This window comes from Phyllostomus discolor, chromosome 11 (assembly GCF_004126475.2).
Source record: "Phyllostomus discolor isolate MPI-MPIP mPhyDis1 chromosome 11, mPhyDis1.pri.v3, whole genome shotgun sequence".
In the NCBI taxonomy this organism is placed as follows: domain Eukaryota; kingdom Metazoa; phylum Chordata; class Mammalia; order Chiroptera; family Phyllostomidae; genus Phyllostomus; species Phyllostomus discolor.
In genome coordinates this window covers 32311168-32320247 of record NC_040913.2, presented here as the reverse complement: position 1 = coordinate 32320247, position 9080 = coordinate 32311168, and positions in this window count along the sequence as shown.

Below are 9080 nucleotides of genomic sequence, written 5' to 3'. Positions count from 1 at the left end.
GGCAAGAAATAAATGGTGAGGATATAGAGAAAAGGCAACTCATATGTACTGTTGGTGAGAATTACTGCAGCCATTAGGGAAAAAATTATGGAGGTTTCTCAAGAAATTGAAAATAGAGCTACCATATGATCCAGCTTCTGGATCCCACTTCTGGCTTTTACCCAGAAGTGAAATCCCTATTTCATAGAGAATCAACCTGCCCATATTTATTGCAGCATTGTTCACAGTAGCAAAGACAAGGAATATTAGTACCATTAAAAGGAAATTTGGCCATTTACAACAATGTGGATGAACATGAAGTGCATTATGCTAAGTGAAATAAGTCAGACAGAGAAACCAAATATGGATATGGTCTCACTTATCTGTGGAATCTAAAAAAAGCCAAACTCATAGAAATAGCCAGTAGAGTGGTGGATGTCAACTGTAGGGAGTAGAAGCAACAGGGATATGTTCCTTAAAGATTACAGACTTCAATTAGAAGAGTGATAAGTTCTGATGATCTGATGTACAGTGCGGTAACTATAGTTAATGATATTGTATTGTATGCTTGAAAGGTTCGAACAGTGTAGATATTAAATATCCTCACAATGACAATGAACGTGTTAATTGTGTGAGGTAAAATATGTGTTAACTAATGTTATTTTAGTAATAATTTTGCAAATTGTACATGTACCAAATCATTACAAGTACATGTTAAATTTACTCAATGGTATATGTCAATTGTATATCTATCTGGAGAAAAAATAAATGTGGCATATATTTATTTGTACATATGCAACAGCATGTACAAATGAAGAGGCCATTATGATAAGTGAAGTAAGCTTGCAATCAAAGGACAATTGCTTCATGATTTCACTTGAGGTATTTAACAGCCAAACTCATAGGAACAGAGAGTAAAATGGCTTGGGGGAGGAGCAAATGAGAATTGCTTTTTAACAGATATAAAGTTTCAGTTTACAAAATAAGCATGTTCTTGAGATCTGCTTTATAACATATGACTATAGTCAACAATTCAGCACTGTACACTTAAAAATTTATTAAGAAGATAGGTCTAATTTAAATGCTTTTACCACTTAATATAAGAAATATAATATTTGAAAAAGCAGAGCAGAGGAACTTAGAGATATGTTGAGTGTATTTATTACCTTAGTTGTGGTGATGGTGTCTAGACATAGGCATATCTTTAAGCTCATTGCAGTGTACACACTAAATATGTTGATATTTTTGTTTTATATAAATTATTCCTCAGTAAAGCTGTTTAATAATTCATGCCATAAGATTAAAATTTTAAAATGAAGAGGCTATTTCCTATTATCTTTTCCTACATTTTGTTGTTGTTGTTTTGTGACTCTGTACAAATGTAAGCTATCATCTTGACAGGAGATAATGGTGAAGACATTATCATTTTAAATAAAATTTCAAAAGCCATGATATTAAAAAAGCTAGCTAAATATTTATATAGCAAAATATTGGTTTACTCTCTTTCGCTTTGCTAAATGTTTCATTTATGTGGATACTCCTTGACTTAACATGGGATTATGTTCTGATAAACGAATCATAAGCTAAATGTATCATAAGTCAAAAATGAATTTGATACAACTAACGTACCACACATCATAGCTTAGCCTAGCCTAATTTGAACATACTCAGAAAAACTTACATTAACCCACAGTTGGGCAATTATTTTGAGTTTCATCTCAACAGTAGTTACCTTTCTCTTCTCACCAGAAAAAGGAGAAACAGGTGGGTGTTGTGTGGACATGCTGAAATGGGGAAACTAAAATATAGTACCTAGAAATGCTGGCAACACAGTACACTGTAGAGCACTGACTATTTAACTTTGTGATCTCATGGTTGATTGGGTGCTTCAGCATATAAGTTTCACACCATCATAAAGTTGACCCATTATAAGTTGGAGACCATCTGTATTACCTCATTTAATTTGGATGACAACTATTTACGTGAGAGTGTGTATTTCTTTTTCACACTTACACACATAAGAAAATAAGATTTGAGGTAGTTGAGTAACTTGTCTAAAGTTACATAGTTACTGTAGTCTTTCACATTACTGGGTATCGTCCTCTAAGTGCTTTGCAGTGCCAGCTTTTTCTTTATAATTCATCAAACATAACTTGGCCTGTGCAGAGATGCCAAACAGTCTTAGCATACAGGGCACCCTCATTTATCTTGTGTAGTACAAGTAGGGTTGTTCTCCTCTCACCTGACTCCTCTGATAAATCACTGCCCAAAGGTTCTTGGCAGTCTTTTCCCAAAGAGAAAAGATTTCACTTGCTGGCTTTCAGCTGTTAACAGAAATGCAGCATCACATGTAACTCTAAAGGACCAAATCAACCCTTCTGAGCCCACATCTTTCCCTTCCTCAGACATAAACAGGTTACTATCTGCTAAACAGGGAGCTGCATGTGGGCTTCATGCCGCTTCCAGGCACCTGAAAGGTGCTTGATTACAATTTTCCCTACCATTCTTACTTAATGATAGTAATTCTTTTACTTCACATCAAACTACTAGTCAAAGCCAGTAAGATAAATTAGAAAGAAAAGTAAGTTTGTATTTCTAGTGAAAATTTACATGTGCTTCTTTCAATCATCTGAAATTTCTTAAGCAAAAATGAATTCAATTGTCTAAATTCTTTCAGTATTGAAATGACCTGTCTACCCTGCATAAAAATTCTGACTGTAAAATATACTTTTCCTGATCATTCAATATATTCTTTGAGTGATTTGAAAGGTTCTCCAGAGAATCATGACGTAAATTTGATATTTTGTACTGTTTAGGATATTAGTTCTGCTTATTGTAGGGGAGAAAATACTTTTCCTTGACCCTCTTAGGGCCCTGTCTGGGTCTGAAAATTAAACTGACAAAGACAGATTAACAGGAAAAACAACACACAGATTTATTTGATGAAAGTTTTACATGACATGGGAGACTTCATAAGGAAATGAAGACCTGAAGCAACAATTAGATCTGAGTAGTAGTATTACACTGTTTGATAATGGACTCACAAAACTGTTGGTGGACAGTAATGGAGGATTATATGTTTAAGAATATAAGGTAAGTGTAGTAACCTGGTAACAACTTCTTGAGCTTTCTTCTTCTTCTGAGATAAGAGTGTTTCTTTCACCCTGGCTGGCGTAGCTCAGTGGATTGAGCATGGGCTGCGAACCGAAGCATCACAGGTTCAATTCCCAGTCAGGGCACATGCCTGGGTTGCAAGCCACGACCCTCAGCAACTGCACATTGATGTTTCTCTCTCTCTCTTTATCCCTCCCTTCCCTCACTAAAAGTAACATAACTAAAATCTTAAAAAAAAAAGAATGTTTCTTTCCTTCAGTTATAAGGAGGTCACTATTACTAAGAAAGTTTTATGGCATTTTCCAGGGCAGACAATCAAGGGTAAGGTCAGAATGAAAATTTAGATTTTGTTTTTCTAGAACTCCTTCAGTTAAAAACATTCAACATGCTAAAGTGCCATATTTTGGATTGCTAAACCCTGAATCCCATCACCACAGATGTTTAACCTTACCTTTCATAGAAGAAAACAATATTTCTAGAAAGCCTCCTTAATCTTTAACAGTTTCCACATATGGCTCAATAAAGATAAACTCCTTCTTTAAAAATCTAAGAATAATCTTCAGGGATTATCTCACCATTATCTACTTTAAAAGAAAAAAGAAATAATCAATTTTCTCTATTATATATTCAATACAATCTACCTACTTGATATCTTTGTTGGGTAAGTTTGTTCTCTGTTTATTATTCACATAAGGTAAATATTTCTGAATCCCAAAATATGTGCTACACTAAATACTATTAAAGGTTCTATCTTTATAAAAAAATAAAGTTAAAGATTACAGATAGCTTTCCTCATTCCTAGTAGAATATTTAACATTTTATTTCCTAAAACTCCTTTATTGACCTCTTTTCTTTAGCACTTACTCTATTTTATTTTGTCCCACCAGTATATCAAATTGATTTACAAATGATGATAAATATATCTCAGGAATTATTTTGAATCTAGTTTATATTCTCCACCCTTAATCAATGCTTATATTTACCTAATTGAAATGTTTCAATGGTTTCCTTATTGGTCTCCTTTCTACTGTTTCCATCTACCTCAGTTGGACCTCCACACTTATTTCATATTTAATTTTCAAAAAAGAGGAGGAATTTTTGGCTTTATTTAAACATTAATCTGAAGTCCCATTACATACAAATCATAATTGAATATCCAGGTTTTAGCCTCACAAAAAATGTATTACAATAGCTCTTTAATGAAAATTAAATGATGTCCCTCTCTTTTTATATTATTATATAGATTGTTAATACAGAAATTCTTATATTTTTCTGAAAAATATTACATATATTACACAGATACATACACAAGGTTTGTTCAGAAAAAGTCTGGCCAGTGTTAATATAATGAGAATGGTTTCAGCAATATTGATGTAACCTGGCTGTCAAGGAGAGTGGACTGCAATATGCATGTGTGAACAATGACTACTTCACTGTACTAGTCAGTGGAGGCAGTAGACACCACTGAGTGAACACCTGTACTGTGTGGCTGACCCATTCAAAATGAGTGAGCAAGTAGAGCAAGGAAACTGCATTCAGTTTGGGGTGAAACTTGAACATCCCTCTGTGGAAACTATTCAGATGATTCAGAAGGCCACAGCTATGGGCAACTGGTGATTGGCAGCTTCATCACAATTACACACTTGCTCATACATCATGTCACCTTCAGAGTTTTTGGCAAAATTTTAAATCACCCAGGTGACTCAGCACCCTCTACAGCCCACATTTGACACCCTACAACTTCTGGCTTTTCCCAAAACTAGAATCACCTTTGAAAGGGAAGAGATTTCAGATCCTCATTGAGATTCAGGAAAATACAATGGGGCAGCTGATGGCAATTGTGTAAACTGTGTGAGGTTTCAAGGTGCCTACTTTGAAGGGGACTGAAGTATCATTGTCCCATGTATGATGTTCCTCGTATCTTGTACCTTCTTCAACAAATGTCTCTATTTTTCATATTACATGGCTGGATACCTGCTGAACAGACCTCATATATTTTCTTCTTGCAACAAACCTTGTTTTCTTTTAAAGCAACTCATCTCCATTGCAACTCTCTTAAATCTCATTTATATTCTAAAAACTACCAATATTTAAGTCTTCCTAAAAAAAGTATTAATCACACAATTCTCCTACTTGGTGAGGGAAGAGGATCTGAAATCTCTTCCCTCACCAAATACCTCCAATACCTTCCAAAGCAGGTATTGGAGGAAGTGGTGGGAAAATAAATTGAGGAGTGTGGGAGGGGCTTTCTATTCCAAAAATAATATATCAATTTTCTTTTGCTTAAAATCCTTTATAGCTACATTAGTCTCTCTCTCTCTCTCTTTTTTTTTTACTTAGAATGGAAAGGTGACATCTTCTGAAACAATGAAGGTACCTCTCACTGTCTTGCTGTCATAGACTTTCTTTTCTGACTTTTTCCTTTTTTTCTCCCTAGATCTAATCCTTCCTCTTTTGTTAAACTTTTCCCTAGTACTCTAAGCCACTGCCTTTCTTTGTGAGTGTCACTGTAATTCATTATGGGCTTTTTAAATATGATGATCGCAAATGTAACTTATTTTTTAAAATTATTATTGCATTTTCCATTGCTATTTAACCCTCTTATACCTGCCTTCCTCCTACAATCACCACACTGTGACAGCTCACATGCATGAGTCCTTATTCCTTTTTGCTCCATCCCTCTGCCTGCTCACTCCCCCACCCCCAATAGATGTAATCCTGCTTACTGTCTATGAGTCCATCTCTATTTTGTCTCTTAGTTCAGTTTGTTTGTTAGATTCCACATATAAGTGAGATCATAAGTCATTTGTCTTTCTTTGACTGGCTTATTTCACTTAGCATAATGTTCTCCAGGTCTATCCATACTGTTGCAAAAGCAAAATTTTCTTCCTTTTATTGGCTGAGTGGTACCCATTGTACAAATGTCCCATAGTTGTTTCATCCACTCATCTATGGATGGACACTTGGGCTTCTTCCATATCTTAGTGATTGTAAATAACGCTACAAAGAACATGGGGTACTTAGGTCCTTTAGAATTAGTGTTTTGGGTTCCTTCAGATATATTCCCAGAAGTGGGATGCCTGGGTCAAAAGGCAGATCCATTTAAAATTTTTGATGTATATCCATATTGCTTTCCACAGTGGTTGTTAAATCCTTAACAAACTATTAGAAAACCTGAAATAGCAATATGTCAAAAAGATTATACACCACAATTAAGTAGGATTTACTCCAGGAATGCAAGGTTGGTACAACATTCACAAATCAATAAATGTGATTTACCACATAAACAAAATAAAGGATAAAAACACCTGATCATATCAATAGCTGCAGACAAAACATTTGATAAAATCCAGCATCCATTTATGATAAAAATTCTCAGCAAGGGGGAATAGAGGGAACATAACTAAACATAATAGAAGCCATATATGACAAACCCATTGCCAGTATCATACTCAATGGGAAAAAATTACAAGTGTTCCCCTTAAAATAGGGCACAAGACAGGGATGTCTGCTTTCACCTCTTTCTCAAGGCAATTCAAGAAGTCCTAGCCATAGCAATCAAGCAAGAAGAATAAATAAAATGCATCCAAATTGGAATGGAAGAAGAAAACTGTCTTTATTTGCTGATGACATGATACTGTACATAGAGAAACCAAAGACTCCATCAAGAAGCTGTTAAAACTGATCAATGAATTCAGCAAAGTAGAAGGAGACAAAATTAACATCCAGAAATCACTTGCATTTTTATATACCAATAATGATCTAACAGAAAGGGAAATTAAGGAAATGATCCCATTCACAATTGTTTGAAAAATAACAAAATATCTAGGAAAAAATCATTGTGGATTTAGTCCCATTCCTGCCCACCTCTGACTTGAGACACTTCAGGCTATTTGGGACTGAAAGGATTCTTAGTGCCTGTTGGCCTTCCCATCTCACCTTGTTCTTGGATAATCTGTGGGAAACAGAAGTAGAATGAATTAGTTAAACAGAAGACTTCACTCACCTCTACTTTGAGAAAGATCTAAAAACACATTTCTCTCTGTACTTTTTCATTTTAAAAATCTTCTTAAAAATTTAGTTGAAGTTATTAATAGATACAAATCACTACAAGAAAAATGGCAGTAGCATACAGCTTGAATACAAATGCATGGTAGTTCATTGATTGCTTATTTTTTCATCAAATTTAATGAAAATGTTCTTGAAGATAGATATTTTCTTTTCCATTAAGATGTAGAAACTAGAAAAAAATCGTACTTTAAATCATACTTTTTTTAGACTTAAAATTTAAATAACTACTTACCCACTCTTTCCTTTATGGACTATTTATATGTATTTTTTCTATTATCAGTCATATAACATTTCAAGGTTTAAACTCTATAATATCATTTTATATGTTTTTAAAAATACTCATTTTGAAACAATTTGTTGTGTTTTTTTAACACTGCTCAATGAAACTAATAAACCATTAATGGAAAAATTACAACCGCTTTCTTGTAATGCTATAATTGAACTGAAACATGCATCACAAGGCTTTCCATTTACTCAACCAGATTTTTTAATGTAAAAGAAAGATCAGTTTTTCTCATGCACTTAATATTGAAATTGCATCTTTAGGTAATGAAACTTATAACTAGCTAACAATGGTTTATGCAATACTAGGGTTACAAAATAGAAAATATACATACATTTTTTAATTGGTAATGAATAAAATGAAAGATGTAATTCCAACAATTTAGATCTTTCCTTGTAAGACTTTATGGAGAAAATGGTGTTAGGCACCTAGCTGTGTTTTCTAAGAAATAACTTATTTTAATTTAAATTCAATCATTCTTACTTTAATGACAGTGCCAGCGGCTATTTTATAAATAGTTGCTTAGATTGAAATTACAGTGTAACTTTCTAATTAAAAAGTTTAATTTCTTTTTAACTATAATAAAAAATAATTACATTGTGTGAGCTGTTTTTAAAAATCTTAGCTTCTCTCTGTATATTGTCTCACTGTTTTGTTGAACTCTAATTTTGAGAAAACTTTGATGAAATCGATGCCAAGGGGACATACATAGATTTATACATTGACTGAAGATTACTATTTTTTGTAAACTCAAAGAGTATTATTCTTGGAATTTCACATTATTTTCCAACATAAAACAGCATAGAGGGAAAGGTGTATCTTACTCATATTTGGTGACACTATGAGCTGTTCTTTTCAAAAAGCATTAAAGTGCTTTGAAAATGTTCACTTTGAAGTTGTGCTATTGATGAGCCTAGAAAGTTCCCAGTAGAAAATTGGTCCCTCCTGGAGGATCACATTAGTACCACTAATAGAAAACCATCTATTCTACTTCCAATGACACAAATGAAATGTCACTCTGGGCTACTATCTACATGCCTCTCCTTTCTTCCTCATACCATATTTTGTACTATTAATGAGCATGCCTTTATTATCTGTCCTGATGTGCTCTCAAATTTAGCAAGTGAAATAAAGTATACCTTAATTATATATAGATAAGATTTTTCTATTGTTATGTGGCAATTATAGTTGTTTATGCCCCAGCATATTAAATGTGTTGGAGCAGATCAGCCTGGGCCAGAATCAGGAACTGAAGCTAATGGTTGGCAGGGGTAGTAGTCCTGGTGTGAGAAATCTGGGTACAGATAATGAGGAAAAGTTTATGTTGAGAGACAGGGCATATGTTCATGATATGAAAACAGAGAAAACAGAGCTAACTGGCAGTGTAGATATGAAGTAAGCATAGATACTATACAAACCATTGTGAAGCGGATTTTCTTAGACTGCCATACCATAGCACAACAGTGACCTGGGAACTGATGACACTAGAATTGATCAGACAGGCAGTTTTTCTGGCATGAATTCATTAGCAATTAGTAGCAAACATAAACAGTGTTCATCTGAAATTGGCTGCCCAGTGTCCTTCAAGTGAGAAGGAATTGATGACACTTCTGATGCAGGGATTCAAGCATTA